Below are 21202 nucleotides of genomic sequence, written 5' to 3' on the forward strand. Positions count from 1 at the left end.
TTCTCTCTGATGACCAAAGGGGTGCCTACAAAAAGTTAACACTTCAACGCCGAAATTAATGTAAATGAGATGGAATTTTACAATGTGAAAGAATGAATACTTGAGTGTATATAAAACTGATAATTATAATAGTCTCCGACTTATCTGATGTAAAATGTGTTAGATGTAGATCAACAATCATGATAATGATAAAATAGATGTTGTGTTCATGTGCGACATGTTAGAATAACGGTCCACATATTTTATTAGTGATTGAGACACTTTGCTAGATTCAACCTATGCACTAGAACAATTTTAATGGGCATCCTAACGAGACCAAAACAAAGGGAAAACAATATAATAAAATATCGTTTTTCTTTTTAACTAGTAAAATAAAATATAAATATGGTGTACATAGAAATCAAAAAAAAAAATTTTGGGTACACTAACAAATGCCACTCCCTTAATTTTACTTCTTTTCTTTGTCCGCAAACTGAGTGTAGCTATTAAAAGCAAATAAAAAAAATGCATCATTCTAATTCCAATTCAAGATTTTAGGTATTCTTTCATTCCAATTTTCCAATTCCAACACAGTGCGCTGACAACAAAGACAATAATGTGGTTTTTAAGGTACGCTGCGGCTTCTGTTTCCATTTCCAAATCGAGATCATACTCTCACTGTCTCCAACATTTTCATGATGATGTTGTTTCCTTGTTCAACCAAATGCTCCATAAGAATCCCACCCCACCCGCCGTTGAATTTGGCAAGATTTTAGATTCTCTTGTCAAAGCCAAACATTATCCCACTGTTGTTTTCCTTTCTCGCCAAATGGAATTCAGTAGAGTTACTTCTGATTTTGTAATTCTCAATATCCTCATCAATTCTCTCTCTCAATTGGGTCATATTACTTTTGCTTTTTCTGTTTTCGCTAAGATTCTCAAGAGAGGTTATCATCCAAATCTCACAACCTTCAATACACTCATCAAGGCTTTCTGTCTCAAAGGTCACCTCCATCAAACATTGCAATTTCATGATAAGCTACTAGCTCAGGGATTTCAGTTGGACCAAGTTACTTATGGGACATTGATCAATGGTCTATGCAAAGCCAGACAAACAAACGCAGCCCTACAGTTGCTCAGATGAGTTGATGGGAAATTGGTCCACCCTGATGTGGTAATGTACACTACCGTTATTGATAGCATGTGCAAACGTAAACTTATTTACGATGCATGTGATTTATATTCCGAAATGCTTGTTAAGAGGATTTCTCCTAATGTTTTCACTTACTCTGCCTTAATTACCGGGTCGAGTCGCGGATCGGTACGCTTTCTTTAAGACGTTTCGTGGTACTGCCAAAATTATGCAAAGCAGCTCTTAATAACCACGACGCCTCCAGGATAAAATAGCTCAGTTCTATACTATACGATTACTACTTGCACAGTAGATAATCGGTCTAGAAATACACCCTCAGATGGTACTAGGACCACTCAAATATGGTATGAATACCATCTTAGTATCTGGTATAAAAACCAGTCGTAGTAATTTCTCAAACCAAGAGAAATTTCAATAATTCTCTAAAGAGAATCAAAGAAAAAATTATACTTATAATTTCTCAACTCAAACGAGGAGAAATTAACATAATTCTCTAGAGAGAATTCAAGAAGGTACTCGGAAAATTCAACGAGTAGAAAGAAAGGGGGAGAAGTTGGCGCTTCGACAATTCGAAAGACGCGGAGTTATGAGAGTGAGGAAGGAAAAACTCAAAATAAGTTTTTGGTGTGTTTTGAAATGAAACAAGTGACTTCCTTATATAATGAAGTAAACTAGCCAAAATTTCTAATCTAAGCAATGTGGGACTAAGGAGTTTTTTTCAACTAACATACAATGTTGGACTTTAACTTTTTCAATTCATCAATGTGGGACTTTAACTTTTTCAATTCATCTCCCTATATTGGAATATATTCATAATGTTCCAAAAATCCCCCACTTGAATTTAAAAAAGTGTTTCAGAAGTAACGCCAAACATTTCTAAGATTGTGCATAAGCAAAGGTGTCTACGACTTGAACCTTTGCGTAGCAAGTAGGATTCCGATTCAACAAGAGTGACACTATTGTCTTGAACTCTATCTCAGACATCAGACCCGCACACAACCTTTTCTTAAGGTGTATTCTTAATAGCCCGTGCTTTTAATGGCCCTGCACGTGTATCCCGGTTTAGTGAAGGCTCTAGGAATTCTGCCTCGAAACTCCATAGGAACCGACCTCAGTTCCACAATCACATAGGTGAGTCTATCAAGAGTACTCCTGTAGCCTAGGTACTCCCTCATATAGAGTATAGATCTCATTAAGAGTTTCTATTATCTCATCCTCTTATTACTTCAGGATTCATGCTTATTTTATTTACTCTAGCATGATCGCCTCATATTACTCACAACTTGTTATTACCCATTGAACCTATTTCTTGGGATCTCCAGTCATTTAGGTCGGGTTACCATCATGAGCAACTCATTTCTGTATAGGCATTAGTCCCATCTTTTTGGACGTATTATGGACTTTCTCTCTAGCTAATCCTTTCGTCAAAGGATCTGCTAAGTTTTCATTAGTGCGTACATGATCCACTCTTACAGCTCCTTTAGAGATACAATCTCTAAAGGCGTTCTGCTTTCTTCTTATTTGACGTCTTTTACCATTATAATAACGGTTCTCAATTTTTGCAATAGCCGCGGTACTATCACAGTGGATCAACACAACTGACATTGGTTTTTCCCATAAGGGAATCTCAGCTAGCAAGCATCTTAACCAACTTGCTTCTTCACTAGCATTTGCTAATGCTATCATTTCAGAATCCATTGTGGACTGAGCCAGAATAGTCTGTTTCTTTAATTTCCAAGATACAGCTCCTCCAACTATGTTGAATACATAGCCACTAGTAGCTTTGGAATCACCTGACAAGGTATTTCAATCTGCATCACTGTATCCTTCAAGTACAGCAGGAAATCTCTGATAAAGTAGGCCGATATCTATGGTCCTTTAAAGGTATCTCATGTCCAGCTCAATAGCTTGACATTGCTCGTTAATCAGTCTACTCGTAAACCTGCATACCAATTTTACGACATATGCAATGTCGGGTCTAGTACAATCAATGGCATACTTAAGACTGCCAATGATGCTCGTATCTCTGTTTGTCTTACACTTTCACAAGTGTTCTTAAACAATTTCACACTTGGATCATATGGTGTGCACACAGGTTTACAATCAAAATATTTATATTTCTTTAAGATCTTCTCCACATAGTGTGATTGATCTAAAGAAATTCCTAGCTCGGATCTCGTGATCTTGATACCAAGAATTACACTTGTTTTTCCGAGGTCTTTCATATCAAAGTTGTTGCACAACAATGATTTCATAGCATTAACGGCCTGAATGTTTGATTCAAATATGAGTAGATCGTCTACAAATAGACATATGATAGTGCAAATGCGATTCTCAAATTTGTAATAAACGCATTTATCACTTTCATTCACTTTATACCCATTCGATGTCATTAAGTTATCAAACTTTTCATGCCATTGTTTAAGAACTTGTTTTAATCCATACAGAGACTTGTCTAACTTACAGACCTTGTTTTCTTGTCCATGTATCACAAACCTTTCCGGTTGTCCCATATATATTTCCTCTTCTAAGTCACCATTTAGAAAAGTTGTTTTAACATCCATTTGGTATACTATTAAGATATAAATAGCAGTTATTGAAATAAGTACTCTAATGGATGTAAACCTGGTGACTAGAGAGAAGGTGTCAAAGAAATCTATATATTTTTTTTGTTTAAAACCCTTGGCTACAAGGTGAGCCTTGTATTCACAATATTTCCATCGGGTTTTAGTTTCTTTTTCAAAAACTCATTTACAACTGATTGGTTTGCAACAGGGAGGCAAGTCTACTAAGTGTCAGGTATATTTAGATTCTAGAGATTCTACCTCATCATTAATAGTTTCTTGCCATAAATCTACAGCCAGAGATGACAAGACTTCTTGAAGATTTATTGGATCTTCTTCTACATTATAAGCCGCATAATCGGGCCCATAATCTTTAGAAACTCTCACTCTTTTACTTCGTCGAAGTTCTGTTTCTACATTGTTGCTGTTTTTTGTGCTTTTTATCACAAGAATGTGACTCGATTGAGTGCCCCCACTATTTCTTGATTTGAAGGGAAATTCGTATTCTTAGAAATCATCATCATTTGATTCTATGATCACTTTTGCATTTAGGTCATAAAACCTATATGCCTTACTGTTTGATGCATATCCAATGAGTACACATTCATATGCTCTACTAGTGAGTTTAACTCGTTTTGGATCCAGAATTCTGACATAAGCCAGATATTCCCAAGTTCTCAAATAAGACAAGTTTGATTGTCTTTTCTTTAATATCTCATAAGGAGAGATATTACTCTTTGACTTGGGAACTCTATTCAGGACATAACAAACAGTCAATAAAATTTCCCCCACTAGTGAGGTGCAGCACCAGAATTCATCATAATTGCAACAAAAAGTTCAGTAAGAGTTCTATTCTTTGTTTCTGCTTTACCATTCATTTCAGGGGAATATGGAGCAGTCGTTTCATGTACAATTTCATGTAGTTTATGAAAATTATTAAATAAACTAGAATCATACATATTACCTATCACTACAAATTCTTACTAAGTTTTTAAACTTATCAATTTCATTCATAAAAATATCATTCTTTGTGATGATGGTGTACAAATCTACCCCAATAAATTGACTAAATCTTTCCTCATTTATAAGAAGAAGAAAAAACATAAACATGATTCTTTATAATCTCGGGAGCATACATGACATCCTTAAAGATTGAAGTCTTTTCATAGGTGGTCCTTGTTCCACTTCTCCAATATCGACAACATTAGTGGTGTGGACATCTTCCAACAACACTTTCTTATATTTAGTATTCGTGTCTGTTTTAAACGTAACACGATCATAGGAAACACGACGAGAGACACATGTGTTTATCCACCAACCATCAGATCCATCAACCGTGTTGATTTCAATGATCATATGAATAAATTTTCCATTAGCCAGGTTAACTCGTGCATTACGGGCTACACCAAGTTCAAGCATTACATGCTACATCTCTTAGCCATATGACTTAGTTTTCCATAGTTGAAACAAAAGGAAAACAACGTCATTTCTTTGAGGTGGTTGTTGTCTAGTTGGAGCAATTGGGGCCATAGAAGGGTTCTCATTCTTAATTCGGTTCACAATATTGCAGTTCTAATTCTATAATGATTTTCCATATGACTTTAGAACCAGACCGAATTTATTTTTGTTGTTTAAAGCAACCAAGACTTTTTTATTTAATCATGTCTCTGATATTCTTCTTTAATGAGAATAATCAGTCTCTAAATAAAAAATTATTTTGTTTTCTAACAAAGCATAATTCATAAAAACTTTCAAACTAGGGGCAGTTTGACAATAATAAAAGAAATTCAAATTGTTCATATAAATACATACCTTTAGTGATTATCTCATGAGCAATTTTTGAAGTTCGTGACTTTGGGTTTCCACTGACCTTTCATCTACCATCTGATACTTCACGTAGCTGCTAAAATCATTCTTCTGTTCTCTCGCTTCTTCAATGTCATACTTGTTTTTCAGATTCTCTTAAACATATTTTGAAGTATCACAATTACTATAATAGTCATACAGATCATTTGCGATTTCATTCAGAATGTTATAATCATTCTTTCTATAAGGTGATTTCTTTTTATAATCATTTTTTTAATCCTCAGATTTCTTACCGTTAGTTTGTTCGGTTGACCCAAAGGGAGCAACAAAATGTCCTCGGTCAAAATGTTAGCTATCTTTTTCAACATTAAGAAGAAAATTATTTGTTGCCAATATTTGAAGTGACAACACTCAAACATGAACGGTTTGTCAAAGAAAGTATCCGCAAAAGTACCAATAATTTCTTCAGTAGCCATGGCAACTCGAAACGTCTTAAAATTGTTGGATCACGATTTTAACAAGTTTGCCACTGAAGAAATTACCGGGTCGAGTCGCGGATCGGTACGCTTTCTTTAAGACGTTTCGCGGTACTGCCAAAATTATGCAAAACAGCTCTTAATAACCACGACGCCTCCAGGATAAAACAGCCCAGTTCTATACTATACGATTACTACTTGCATGGTAGATAATCGGTCTAGAAATACACCCTCAGATGGTACTAGGACCACTCAAATATGGTATGAATACCATCTTAGTATCTGGTATAAAAACCAGTCGTAGTAATTTCTCAAACCAAGAGAAATTTCAATAATTCTCTAAAGAGAATCAAAGAAAAAATTATACTTATAATTTCTCAACTCAAACGAGGAGAAATTAACATAATTCTCTAGAGAGAATTCAAGAAGGTACTCGGAAAATTCAACGAGTAGAAAGAAAGGGGGAGAAGTTGGCGCTTCGACAATTCGAAAGACGCGGAGTTATGAGAGTGAGGAAGGAAAAACTCAAAATAAGTTTTTGGTGTGTTTTGAAATGAAACAAGTGACTTCCTTATATAATGAAGTAAACTAGCCAAGATTTCTAATCTAAGCAATGTGGGACTAAGGAGTTTTTTTCAACTAACATACAATGTGGGACTTTAACTTTTTCAATTCATCAATGTGGGACTTTAACTTTTTCAATTCATCTCCCTATATTGGAATATATTCATAATGTTCCAACAGATAAATTAAAAGAAGCAATTCATTTATTTAATAAAATGACATTGGAAAACATCAATCCGAATGTGTATACATTTAATATTTTGGTTGATGCTTTTTGTAAGGAAGGGAAGGTGAAAGAAGCTCAAAATGTGTTGGCTATGATGATTAAAAAATGACATTATACTTGATGTTGTTACCTACACTTCTTTAATGAATGGATATTGTCTAGTAAATGAAGTGAACAAGGCCAATGATATATTCAACATTATGTTCAAAAGGGGAGTCATTGCTAATGTTTGGAGCTACACTACCATGATCAATGGATTTTTTAAGGTTAAAATGGTGGATGAAGCTATTAATCTCTTCAAAGAAATGCATTGCAGAAAAATAATCCCCAATACGATAACCTACAATTCCCTTATTGCTGGTTTGTGCAAATTAGGGAAAATCTCATATGCTTTGGAGCTTGTCGACGAGATGCGTGATAGAGGTCAACCACCAAATATAATTACTTATAATTCTATATTAGATGCTTTGTGCAAAAACCATCAAGTTGATAAGGCAATTGCATTGTTAAGAAAGTTTAAAAACGAGGGTATTCAACCTAACATGTGCACGTATAATATTCTTATCGATGGATTGTGTAAAGTTGGAAGACTAGAGGATGCACAAAAGGTTTTTGAAAATCTTTTGGCCAAACACTACAATCTTGATGTCCATACATATACTGTTATGATCCAAGGGTTTTGCGACAGGGGCTTGTTTGATGAAGCGATGACCTTGTTGTCAAAAATGAAAGACAATGGTTGCATTCCAAATGCTATAACTTATGAAATAATTATCCGTTCTCTTTATGATAAAGATGTGAATGATAAGGCGGAGAAACTTTTTTGTGAAATGATTGCAAGAGGTCTACTATGAGACTAATAATAGGTAAGATGCATTTCTATCTTTAGATTATCATTTTGAATTTATGTTTCAACATTATTTCATCTTTTCATTAATGTAGTTGCTTCAGCTAATGGGAAAAAGATATATGTTTTTGTTGTTTTTGTTATTGGTAGAGTATTATATTATATTGTTGTCTCAGAAGTGTTGGACTGTGTTTGTACTAAGCGTATTACACCTCTAGCCAATACCTTTAGAAATAGCAATATCTTGATGCTTTATATTTATTTCCATGAATCAATTGTTAAATTTTATGGATTTACTTTATTTAATTATTAAATAATTAATATAATTATAATATCAATTATTATTTTAGATAAAATGAATAATATATTGGGCTTAATTATTGAATGACCCGTGATGGGTTGGGCCATTCTTTTGGTTAGTCTGCTGAGAGGTCCCTTCCCTCATCTGGTGGTTATATAATCTGGCTATCCCATTAGGTCAGATATCAAGCCGTCGTACCATCAGAAAGAGGGCAGCATTCTCAGTTTATTGTTTCTGTATTCGATCAAATGGATACAACCATGACAGGTACATGTTTATTGCAATATTCTTATTATAATATGTCGTATAATTATATCTATTATTGAGGCTATACTGTTTAAATAATTTTATCAATTGGTATCAGAGCCTGTTAGATATGTTATTCGGCTATTATTATTTATGATTATGAAAATTGAAATTTTATATGCCCTGTTGTGTTTCTGTTAATCAATTGTCATGATTATGATTGTGTTCACATTAAAATGAAACGAATTTTATTTTTCCCATAAAATCAATTACGGTTGATCGATTGTAATGATAAATACAATCACAAATAAGTTTTTTTTTTTTGTAAAACCCATAAAATCAGATCGATTATTATAGAAACGATTTTAGAATTGTTTTTTGAATGATTGGAATCACTACGACTGTGTGAACAACATAATAAAAGATGAAAGATTTTCGTTCAGATTTCGCTGAGCAATCCTTTTTTTTTTCCCTTTTTTGTTTAAGAACTTTAAACTATCGATTTGCAATTTTCGGTCGCCGATTCGTGAAACTAATATGTGGGATCACTGTAACTTTGAAAATCGATTAAAATAGATATAAATTTTGTTGTCTTGCGTTAAGAATTGATCGAAAATGAACCGGATCTAAAACCGGGTAGTATGACCCGTTTTACTGTAGATTGAGTGAAGAAGAAGCACTTCAACTCAATTAACTTTATTTCAGCCATTTGTTTTATTAGTGCCGTTTATGCTTCTCTTCTTATTCAATATGCACACATAATTATTGTTATAACTAATTTTCATATGCTGGAGATAATTTCTATTACGTAGCAATATTTCAGAAAATTATATTGTTTTATTTTGAGACATGTAATATCATTCTATATAATTAATAATTATTATGCATAGTGAAAATTTGTCATAGTCTCTTAAACAAAATATTGTTGATTCAGATAATTATAATCTTGCCCATCGTGAGTATGATTATATGAACTTTACGTGTTGATTACATAATAATTAATTTAGTGACAACAATAATTATTCATATTAATAATAATAATTATATCCTATCGATATATTATTAATATTAATTTAAAGTAAATAAAATTTATTAGTAATTATGATCTGTATTATATTAATAATAATTATATCCTATCGGTATATTATTATTAGTGTAATTTTGTTATGGTACAAAATATTGTTAACAATTTATGCTTATTTTATCATGTTTAGATATCCTATCGATATTAAAATTTTGATAATGTAAGTTTTGTTTATTATTGTATTTCTGATATAAGATCATAATGAGCTAGAGTTTTATTAAGGAAATATTTGGCTGGTATATGTGGAATCATTTTCTATAGGGTTAAATAAGTTTTTGGTCCCTATAAATATTGCAGTTTTCATTTTTAGTCCCTCCCTGCCTTTAGGCAACAATTTTTACAAAAAAATCGTTGCCAAAACCAGCTAAAATCGTTGCCTAAAGGCAGGGAGGGACTAAAAATGAAATTCCAATATTTATAGGGACCAAAAACTTATTTAACCCTTTTCTATATTACATAATTGTTCACTTAATGATTCCTTATTTGACCGTGACAGCCTCCTTTCCTAACTCTGTCAAAACTCTGAATGGGACCAATTATGAGGACTGGAAAGAGTCTCTCGACCTTTATCTTGCTATAGCCAACCTTGACTTGGCTCTAAGAACTGAAAAACCTGGCGCTATTACTGATGAGTCTACTGAAGCTCAGAGGACCTTTTATGAAAAATGGGAGCACTCTAATAGAGTGTGCCTTAAGGTGATATCTTACACTATGGAAAAATCTATAAGACAAAGCATACCAGAAAGTGAGAGTGCAAAAGATTACTTAAAGTTTATTGGTGAGAAGTTCACTCGTTTTGATAAGGCTAAGAAGTGTGAGTATCTCTCTTTGTTTGACAAAACTAAGTATGATGGTGTTAGTGGTGTGCGTGAGCATATTATGAAGTTGATCCACTATTATAATAAGCTGAAAACTCTCAAAGTTGAAATTGGTGAAAGTACTCTGATCTGGAGGGTTCTTGAGTCTCTACCTCCCCAATTTGATGTTATGAGGACCTCATATAATACTCAGAAAGTTGAATGGACAGTGGATGAGATGATAGCCATTGTAACCCAAGAGGAAGATTCTATGAAAAATGCAAAAGCTCAAAGTGTTCAGTTTGTCGCTTCTACCTCAGGAACAAAGGATTTCAAGAAAAATTTCCGCAAGGGAAAACATCACTTTGATGATAAGAAAGGAAAAAGGACAACACAACATATGGAGCCTAGAGATAAGTCTTTTAAGAGGAAATTCTTTAAGGGAGAGTGCAAGTACTGCAAGAAGTATGGACATAAGGCTGATGATTGTTTTATCTTGAAGAAGAAACTTGAAAAGCAAGGTACACTCCTAGCTCTAGCTTGTTTTGAGTCAAATATAGTAGATGTTCCTTCCAATACTTGGTGGTTGGACTCAGGTGCCACTATTCATGTCGTGAATTCTTTTCAGGGGTTCAAAAGCCTGAGGAAACCAAGTGATGTTGAGGCGAAGGTCATTGTGGGAGACGGAGCTAGAGTACCAGTGATGGAGATAGGAGTTGTTTCTTTGTTTTTACCTTCAGGACACATTTTGATTTTAAATGATGCAGTTTATGTACCTTCAATGAGAAGGAATTTGATTTCTATTTCAGCTTTGGATAAATGTGGCTACTCTTTTGTTTTTGGTAATGGAAAACTTGATGTTTGTTTTAATTCCGCTGTTGTTGGTTATGGGAATTTGCGTGATGGTTTATATATGCTAAATGTGAATGAGATGTCTGTTAATTCTGTTGTTGGGACTAAGCGTAGTAGGAAGGATGAGTGTTCTTCGATGCTATGGCATAGACGGTTAGGGCACATTTCTAGGCCTCGTATTGAAAGATTAATTAAGGAGGGTATTCTTCCTAATCTTGACTTCGCTGATTTTGACACTTGCGTTGATTGTCTCAAAGGAAAGTTCACTGCCAAAACGAGGAATACAAAAGCAAATAGATGTGAAGATGTGTTGCAATTGATTCACACAGACATGTGTGGACCTATTACACCCAATGCTATGGGTGGATATAAGTACTTTATCACTTTCACAGACGACTTCTCCAGATTTGGATGGATAGAACTTCTCCAAGACAAGTCTAGTTCTTTGGGTGCCTTCAAATCTTTTAAGACTGCCATTGAATTGAAATCAGGAAAGAAGGTTAAATGTGTGAGATCTGATAGAGGAGGAGAATATTATGGTAGATATGATGAGACTGGAAGAAATCCTGGACCGTTTGCTAGATTCCTAGATGAATGTGGGATTGAGGCTCAATACACTATGCCAGGAACTCCTCAACAGAACGGAGTTGCAGAGAGGCGTAATCGAACACTTATGGACATGGTGAGATGCATGATGAGCCATTCTTCATTGCCTGATTTTCTTTGGGGTGATGCTTTGAAGACTGCTGTCTACATTCTTAATCAGGTGCCTAGTAAATCAGTGTTGAAGACTCCTTATGAACTATTAACAGGTAGAAAGCCAAGTTTGAGACATTTTCATGTTTGGGGTTGTAAGGCTGAAGTCAAACATTATAACCCTCAACAGAAGAAACTTGATATGAAGACTATTAGTGGTTTCTTCATCGGATACACTATTGGGTCTAGAGGTTGCAGATTTTATTGTCCTTCTCATTCTACGCGAGTCATTGAATCTGATAGAGCGATTTTCTTTGAGGATGATTTGGATAGTGGAGTCTCTACGCCACGACCAGTTACCCTTGAAGAAGATCGTACTTTTCTCCCTATACCAACTGTTACTTTTCCTAATGAGGTTGTGATTCCGGCTATTCAAAATAATGATCAAGTTGTGACACCACATGCAGATGAACATGAACAAGCTGATATTCCAAAGCCTATAGTTGTTGTTGAACCAAGTAACAACGCTGAAGTAGTTCAATTGAGACGATCTCAAAGAGCTCGCAAACCTTCAATATCAAATGACTTTGTTGTGTATCTCCAAGAGCATGAGTTTGATATTCATGATGACGATGATCCTACCACTTTTAATGAAGCAATATCTTGTTCTCATGCTTCTGATTGGCTGAATGCTATGCATGATGAATTAAATTCTATGTCTCATAATGGTGTTTGGGATCTCACAGAGTTGCCAGCTGGTTCCAAGGCTATTGGATGCAAATGGGTTTTCAAAACTAAACGTAATCCAGATGGTAAAATTGATAGATACAAAGCCAGACTGGTGGCAAAGGGTTATAGTCAAAGAGAAGGGATTGATTACAAAGAGACTTTCTCACCTGTCTCTACCAAAGACGCCTTTCGAGTTGTTATGGCTTTGGTTGCACACTTTAATTTGGAACTTCACCAGATGGATGTGAAGACAGCTTTTCTGAATGGAGAACTTGTTGAAGATGTTTACATGATTCAACCTGAAGGTTTTATTGAAGAAGGAAAAGAGAAGTTGGTGTGTAAACTTAAGAAATCTATCTATGGATTAAAACAAGCATCTAGACAATGGTATTTAAAGTTTGATGAAGTTGTCACTTCTTTTGGTTTCAATGAAAATGCTTCAGATCAGTGCATTTATTTAAAGATCAGTGGGAGAGATTTTATAATCTTAGTCTTGTATGTCGACGATATCCTTCTTGCTAGCAGCAGTGTTAGTCTTTTGAATGAGACAAGAATGATGTTAAGTAACCACTTTGATATGAAGGACCTAGGTGATGCCTCTGTTGTTTTAGGCATCCAAATTTTTCGCGATAGGTCACGTGGTATTCTTGGTTTGTCTCAAAAATGATATATTGAAAGGATCCTTAAGCGATTTAATATGCAATCTTGCTCTCCGTGCACTGTGCCTGTCCAAAAAGGTGATAAGCTCTCTAAATCTGAATGTCCTCAAAATGATAAAGAAACTTCCAAAATGGAAAGGGTCCCATATGCTTCCGCTGTTGGCAGTTTGATGTATGCTCAAGTTTGTACTCGTCCCGATATTGCATATGCAGTTAATGTTTTAGGGAGATACTTGAGTAACCCAGGTTTGGGTCATTGGAAAGCCGTTAAAAAGTTCATGCGATATTTGCAGGGAACCAAAGATTACATGTTGACCTATAAGAAGTCTGATCAACTTCAGGTTATTGGTTATTCTGATTCTGATTTTGCGGGTTGCCCTGACGACCGAAAGTCTACTTCCGGCTTGATTTTTATGATGGCAGGAGGAGCTATTTCGTGGAAGAGTGTTAAACAGACTCTTACAGCTACCTCAACCATGGAGGCAGAATACGTAGCTTGCTATAAAGCTACTTGTCAAGCTATGTGGCTGAAGAACTTAATCTCTCGCTTCAAAGTTGTTGAAAGCATATCTAGGCCACTTGTGATATATTGTGACAATTCTGCTGCTGTACATTTCTCTCAGAACACTAAGAGTTCTTCCCGCTCAAAGCATTTTGATATTAAGTATCTATTTGTCAGAGAGAAAATTCTTGAATTTCAGACTCGAATTGAGCATCTTGCCACAGAGAACATGCTGGCAGATCCACTGACCAAAGGCTTAACTGTTGGAGCTTTTCAAAGGCATGCAACCAACATGGGTGTAGTTAAGTCATTTGATATTTTGGATTAGTGGGAGTCTGATTGTTATATTTAAATTATTGTAATGAGATATGTATAAGATGATGTCAATTTAATAATCATATCTTATAGCATTTCAGATGCTTGGACCATTATTGGATTACAAACTTAATTATATTATGTTAATCCATATTTATTATTGTTATGTTGGATGTGAGTATTTGACATGCATGATTTGTTTTCCCTATTGGATACAATTTTTGTATTGTTGAATTGTGTTTTCTCACACTATTTTGATGATAAATAATTGATATATTTGTTTATGATAATTATTATATTTTGGTAATTAATTAAAGTCATCCAAGTGGGAGAATGTTAAATTTTATGGATTTACTTTAATTAATTATTAAATAATTAATATAATTATAATATCAATTATTATTTTAGATAAAATGAATAATATATTGGGCTTAATTATTGAATGACCCGTGATGGGTTGGGCCATTCTTTTGGTTAGTCTGCTGAGAGGTCCCTTCCCTCGTCTGGTGGTTATATAATCTGGCTATCCCATTAGGTCAGATATCAAGCCGTCGTACCATCAGAAAGAGGGCAGCATTCTCAGTTTATTGTTTCTGTATTCGATCAAATGGATACAACCATGACAGGTACATGTTTATTGCAATATTCTTATTATAATATGTCGTATAATTATATCTATTATTGAGGCTATACTGTTTAAATAATTTTATCATCAATACTCATCGAGACCAAGAGGATGAATTTACTAGTCTTGTGGCAGCGGATAAATGATTAGTGAGGTAGGGAGCGAGGAAGGGTTGGCTGAAAGTAGTTAGTTATATAGAATGATAGAATTAATAGGTGGTGAGGGTTAGGAAGAGAAGGCACGGATAAGTTTGTTACGAAGTTGGGAAGTGATATCTTCCCATAGGTTCTGATTTAGGGCTATCTTTCAATTCTAGTCTTAATGCAGTTGTTTTTTCCATTCCCATTCTCTTTTGTTGATTCATTCCCTTTTCTTTTCTTTTTTTTTTTTAGAGAAATTCCTGATTTTCTGTTTTGGAATCCAACAAATTCACAGGTAACTGGTTTTGATGGGATAATGGATACAAGTTTGCTTACTTTATTACTTAGGCCTTCATTCGAGGCATCTGGTTTTGAGCTGTTGAACTTATCTTTTGAATGTCATTGCTATACTGTAATCACAATAGGTTCATAGATACGTCCCTTTGAATTTGTTTCCACCTAAATTTATATTATCACGTCAAATCGTACTACAATTTACAGTTCCTCTTTTTAACAGCTTTGTTGATCCTTCAAATGGGTACATGTTCAGATGCACATTGTTTTCATTCACAGTTTAAAAATACGTTTGCTTATTTGGACACCCGAGCATATGATTGAATTGACCACTTCATCTAAGTTTGGTCTCCTCTCAAACCTTCTAGTGGCTCCCAAGCATGTGATAGGGTTAAAGACTCTCTGAAACACTTCCATGATTGTTTTGTCATGGTAATTAACCATATATAAACATTTCAGTTTTCAATTACTCCATATTTCAGTAGTAGGAATCAAACACAGTATTTCATAGTTTAAAATACGCATAGACACTGCAATCAACTACTTGCGTTAGACCTATGTATGTTTTCGATTGTTATTTATTCGTTTTAATTTGTTTTGGTCTTATATTGTTGGTTGTTGAAATGAAAATAAGGGGTGTGATACATCAGTACTTTTGGATAGTGTTGAGGGAATGACGAGTGCGAAACAATCTGGACCAAATTTGAACACATTACATGGATTTGAAGTCATTGACAAGATAAAGTATTTACTTGAAGAGGAATGTCCTCTCACTATTTCATGTGCTGATATTCTTGTTATGGATGCTCATGATGCTGTTGCATTGATACACATTTTCTCTCTACTCATTCTATTTGTGTCAGCTCTAGCTAGATATTTTAGAGTAAAAAATGTATTTTCTATACCGTCTGATCTTGATCCAATGATCACTGATGTGCTGACTGCGAGAATTTGTGATTCAAATCATTCTCAACTTTTTATTCTTACCAAGTAGTTTTTTGTGTGTGTGGCAATAATTACTACTGTTTGTTTTGAAGAGAGGAGGACAAAGATGGGATGTATGGCTGGGGAGGAAGGATTCCCTTGAGTCAAGTTTCAATGGAGCCAACCTATTCATCCCTGCTCCAAATTCTTCTTTACCGACTTTAATTAACAATTTTAAGCAACAGGGTCTTGATTTTGAAGACTTGGTGGTTCTATCAGATAAATTCGCGATTTGGAAAATAAGTTTTTAAAGTCACCAATTTAAATCTCAGTTTGATAACCAGAGCTCTTACTGATTAGAAAAAATAAACAACTTTCAGAAGAACCTATGAAACAAAATAGGAATGTCACTAAGGCTATGAGTATGATCACTGCAAAAGGTACACAACATTCAGAAGAATCCTAGGGTCAATATGTCCTGTTAAAGGAAGGGACAACAGATTTGCACCCCTTGATTTTCAAACACAAAAAGGTTTGATAACCGCTACATAATAAACATTCTCGAAGGAAAGGGATTGTAAGGTTCTGATAATGTTTTGATCAGGCAAGACTTGGATGGGAAGATCAGGGAGCAGGTGTGGAGTTATGTCTCAAATGAAAAACTTTTCTTTGTTTCATTTGCTAAGTTTATGATTAAGATGGGAAACATCAATGTTCTTACGGGAGATGCAGGAGAAATAAGAAGGAATTGTAATACAAACTGATTTCTCGTTGGCCATTGACAAGTTAGACCATTTTTTTTTTAATGATTTTTCGATTTGTATCAATGTTAAATACTTATTTAGCCAACCATATTAAGAATGCATAAGTTCTACACTTTGTTAGGCATATAACAGTTGACAAACTTAGTACACTCATTGTTTAGAACGATCTATTTATTACTAAAGGATCCTCTAGGCGGTACATACGTGTCTATATATGTTAAGACAATTTTCTTCCTTATGTCATAGGTTACTCTTTTTTAACAATATATTATACAAAGTTTGTGATGTTAACAATTCTGAAAGGATATTTTATGATTATATTTTCAAATGAACATTGCTATGTCCATTCTGGTCTCTCCCCTTAAACCACTATGTCCTTTTAGACCTCATCTTTGAAGGGTTGTAGGGGTTGTGTACATTTTGGTTTTAACTTGGGTTGGGCATGGATCAGGGCTTGAAATAATGAGGTCAGGTGAGAACCCGAACACAAAAGTATCTTTGGGTCAAGATCAATAGGTCGGACCAAGACTGACACCCCTCATTTGGCATCAAGAGTATTTCTACACACAAACGACCCTTGAAGACTTATTAATAGCAAAAAATGGTTTATCACGGAAAGAAAGACAAATGAATTAATCTCTTGAATAACCTCATGTAGATAGGAGGACACATGCATTTATGACTTATCAATGGGGCTTATGCTCTACATATTAGTTTACAAACAATTTTGTGTGTTATTTATGTTCTGAATAATCATATAGTTTTTTTTTTTGTTCAGGATGTCATAACAGATGTTGGAAAATCTATCTCGACATTAGTCTTATTATTAAGATATCAGTATAAACATGCATTGTTTGTACCAAAGAAATTTTAATTGGTATCAGAGCAGGCGTCCTAGTCTTTGGATGAACTTCAAGGAGTATTTTTCTAGTACTATTGTTCTTTATGAAGACTAGAATGACAGAATTCTTGAACAACAGATCTTGAAGAATAATCAGGATAAAAGAATCCTGGTTCTGAAGAGATTGAAGGGAAGAGTATGAGTTGGTTCTATGTAACCTCGAAGTTATCAATACCATGTTGTATGGGGATGGTATGTTTCTTTGTCATACTCATTATCACTTGTTTTGTGGTTAAAGATACTTGAGAAATTCTCAAGTTCACTTATAAAGGCACATCTTAGTGTGTTGGCTATGAAGTGATTAGAAGAAAGACTGATTTGGAAGAAGATTCCCAGGTCTCTATTCAAGAGATTTGACATGAAAGTTATAGCTATTGGAAACAAGAGCATGACTTTTGTTTAAAACTCAAAAGAAGCTTGTGTCGTGGTCTCTAATGATATCTTCATCAAGTCTGTTAGGACTATCCAGATCTGTTGGAGGAGTTTCTTCAAGAGGGAAGTTGATTTGAAGTTTAAGGAGGATAAGTTTTCATCGCTTATTAAATGAAAAACTCAAGGTGACAAAAGGTTATTTTCATCAAGAAGAAAGTTGGGTTAAGGATGTCAATCTTAATGTCTCAACATTGTTCTAGACATCAATATACTCATGCTAAAGGCAGATGCTTGAATTGAAGATGTGTCTTCTAAGAAAGTGTGATTTTAACAGGTCATTTTGTTTGACTTCCCTGAAGGTGAAGTTCAACATTGGTTAACTAAGCAGTGGTTAATGACTTAGAGAAGGTGGTTTCTGCCTTACCTCTCATACCTCTCTTAAAACTTCAACTAAGATTTTTGGTATTTTGGCACTAATTGTTCCAGACACTCAAATGCAGTAAAAGTGTTTTCGGGGATATGTTTAGTTTCATTCTATCAATTGTTCGTGTGTTGGTGTTTTCAAAAGAGAAGTTGAAGGGCATTGAAGTCTGAAGGTATTGTCATAAAGAAAAGAATGCCTTATGTCTGATGGGATATATGGAGCTCTTGAGAGTATTTAAGAACAATTGCTATTTGTGTTTACCATAAGTAGTTAGCTATTTATTCTCTTAATGACAAGGACGATGAAGTCAAGATGTCACACCTGAATGTGCAACATCAGAGTATTGCAGAAGCTCTAGCATTTATTCTCTGATCAAATTAGTTCAATGCAAGATAAGTGTTCTGGTGGATAGAAACATTTATATGATTTTCTTTTGTGATCTATAAGCAAAGTAAATCAGTTATCTGTAAAGTCTTCAAAAGTTCCTATATATGACAACAAAGTATGGTTTTGAGTTACTCTATTGAGAGAGGTTCTTTTGTTGATGTTATTAGGAACAGATTTAGTGATGTATTTATTAAAAGGAATTGATGTTCAACAAAATGTTGAAACACCATTTCAACAGTTTGTTACTCTAGATTGTGGAAGATTCTAAAAGGCTAGAAGGCACTAAAATAAGGAAGCTCTCAATACAGCATCTTAAAAAGGGAGTTTATGGTTTGGAGTTCATTTTGGTATGTGATCATCAGTTGTTATCTCTGTTCATTTTGGTATGTGATCATCAGTTGTTTCAGAGATAAAACATGTAATGGTTGTGAGTCTGGGAGTCTAGGAGTATGAAATCTATATACCAAGTCTGAAGAAGATTGTATTATTGGAGGATATTTTATTCTCTTGGATTAGAATTAATTGAATCCTAGTATGTCTTGAAGATTAGGTTTTGTTAAAGGAAGATGTAATTCCTATTGAGTTGGTTACTAAAAGAGTACAATGTCAAACTAGATGTCGTGACATTGCAGTGTAACATTCTACTGCTATCAAGGTACATGGATTTTATTCTGCTTACATAATAAAATAATTGGTACTTTCATCATTGTGTCAGGGGTTTTTCTACAAGGCAAGTGATGATGTTTCTAAGCTTGATATGTCTAAGAAACTCAAGGAAGGGTTTTCTTTAAGGCATGAAATGCAAGTCAGATTGAAGTAGTGAAGGGTATCTTGGAATTGCATTGCAAAAGGGTGTTGAAGTAACTATTTGGTCGGTTATCCAACTGTAATTCTTCACCTTGTGTTATGTGTAATATGAAGAGAATACATTTTCAATGACATGGAGAATTCTACTCCAGTTAAAAGAGGTTCTTCAAAACACGCTTTCTTTTTAAATGGTTCCGAGCATGAGGCTCTTACTCCTTTCTTCCGACTTCCTTCCATTCTTCCGTCTCGGGTACCTAGCACCCCGGAGAAATTTGTTGTTGTTGTTGTTTCCAACGAGGACCTGACTTTTGTCTGGATTCTTTCTGCAGCTAATAGGCAAGTTTTTTTTTGCAGATGCTTCTTGTACCATGTTCAGGATCGGATCCCTGGTTTCTATGGTAGTTGTCAGTCAGGACGACGTCCTAGGTTTTGGCGACCTTTCTAGGAAGCTGGATGAACTGAAGGACAAATGTGAGGCTATTGAGCGGGACAATTCTTAAGCTGAGAAGGAGTTGGCCGAGCTTTGGGAAAAGGTTGAGTTTGCTGAAGCTTTGCGAGAACATGTAGACCAGTATATTCTTCCGTCCACTTTGTCTGCTCAGGTAACAAGGTTGATAGTTTCTATTACTGAGAGAAACGTTGGAAGAAGGCTTCTAAAAATGTGGCAGAAGCGTGTCATGCTTTTGAAGAAGAACATAAAGTTCTTCAGCACAAGAAAGATGACAAGATCAGTAATCTGAAAGGTTTATAGGAGGACGAGGAGGTTGTTGCACGGAATAAATCTCAAGAATTCTTTCAACACGTTTTGGAAGTCGTTTATAGGGTCCAGGATCAAACATTAGAGCAGGCGTGCACTACTATGAAAAGGCATTTAACAACGGTTGGAAAAGATGTATAATCACACAGGTCCTGTTGTTGTTATGTAGAGTGTTGTTTTAAATGCGTTACTTACAATCACGCGCGCAATATTACAACGGTTAGTTAACTCAACTGTTGTTACATATCTAAAGGTCTCAGGTTCTATTCTCAGCAGCGACATTTTAGAACATAACTTACAATTCATTCAATAAATACAATCATTCAAATAGATGAAGAAGTATATAATCATAACAATCACGATTATAAGTCACGACAATGAGGTAGACCTAACCAATAATTAGATTTTATTCAAATTAAATTACAAAGAAGATATCAATGTAATGAAGGGATCATGTCATTGAATCACATTATAAATGCTAAAGAACGTAAAAAGAATGATGAGACGCATGCAATCCGGAAAATATTGATTGATATAAGTTGATTTTCAAATACAACTTAATTTTTCAGATTATAAATTTCTATGCCAATTTAAATGAATGTATTTTTCAATGAAAGGTTAATGAAAAAAACAATCTACATAGCATATAATAAACTATACTTCATCTACTGTCAACCTATATAAGATTTTAAAGAACAAAACATTGGTAAGTCACAAGAAGCCTTTTTCTTGTGAATAGCAATGCCTTATTCTTGTTTTGAGAACATTTGTCAATAACAACAACATAAACCAACACAATAAATACTTGCAACAAAATTATAAAAAAAAAACATACATTCTAAAAACAAAACACTAACAACATACAACATCACAAGATATATTAAATTGTTTCAAGAACGCACATTTTATTAAAAATAATCGTGGAACTATAACAAATTATGAAGTTCATCTAGTTTGTGATGCTATGAAAAAGAAATATAAGGTGGATGAAGTTTCCACAATAACTTCATA

The 21202-nt window shown here is 34.5% G+C and overlaps 1 pseudogene; it reads left to right on the forward strand.

The window, feature by feature from the left end:
* Window positions 1-703: 703 nt before the first annotated feature.
* LOC131653273 (pentatricopeptide repeat-containing protein At1g12300, mitochondrial-like) lies at window positions 704-7622 on the forward strand (annotated as a pseudogene).
* The last annotated feature ends 13580 nt before the right edge of the window (window positions 7623-21202 follow it).

Source organism: Vicia villosa, linkage group LG2 (assembly GCF_029867415.1).
Source record: "Vicia villosa cultivar HV-30 ecotype Madison, WI linkage group LG2, Vvil1.0, whole genome shotgun sequence".
NCBI lineage: Eukaryota > Viridiplantae > Streptophyta > Magnoliopsida > Fabales > Fabaceae > Vicia > Vicia villosa.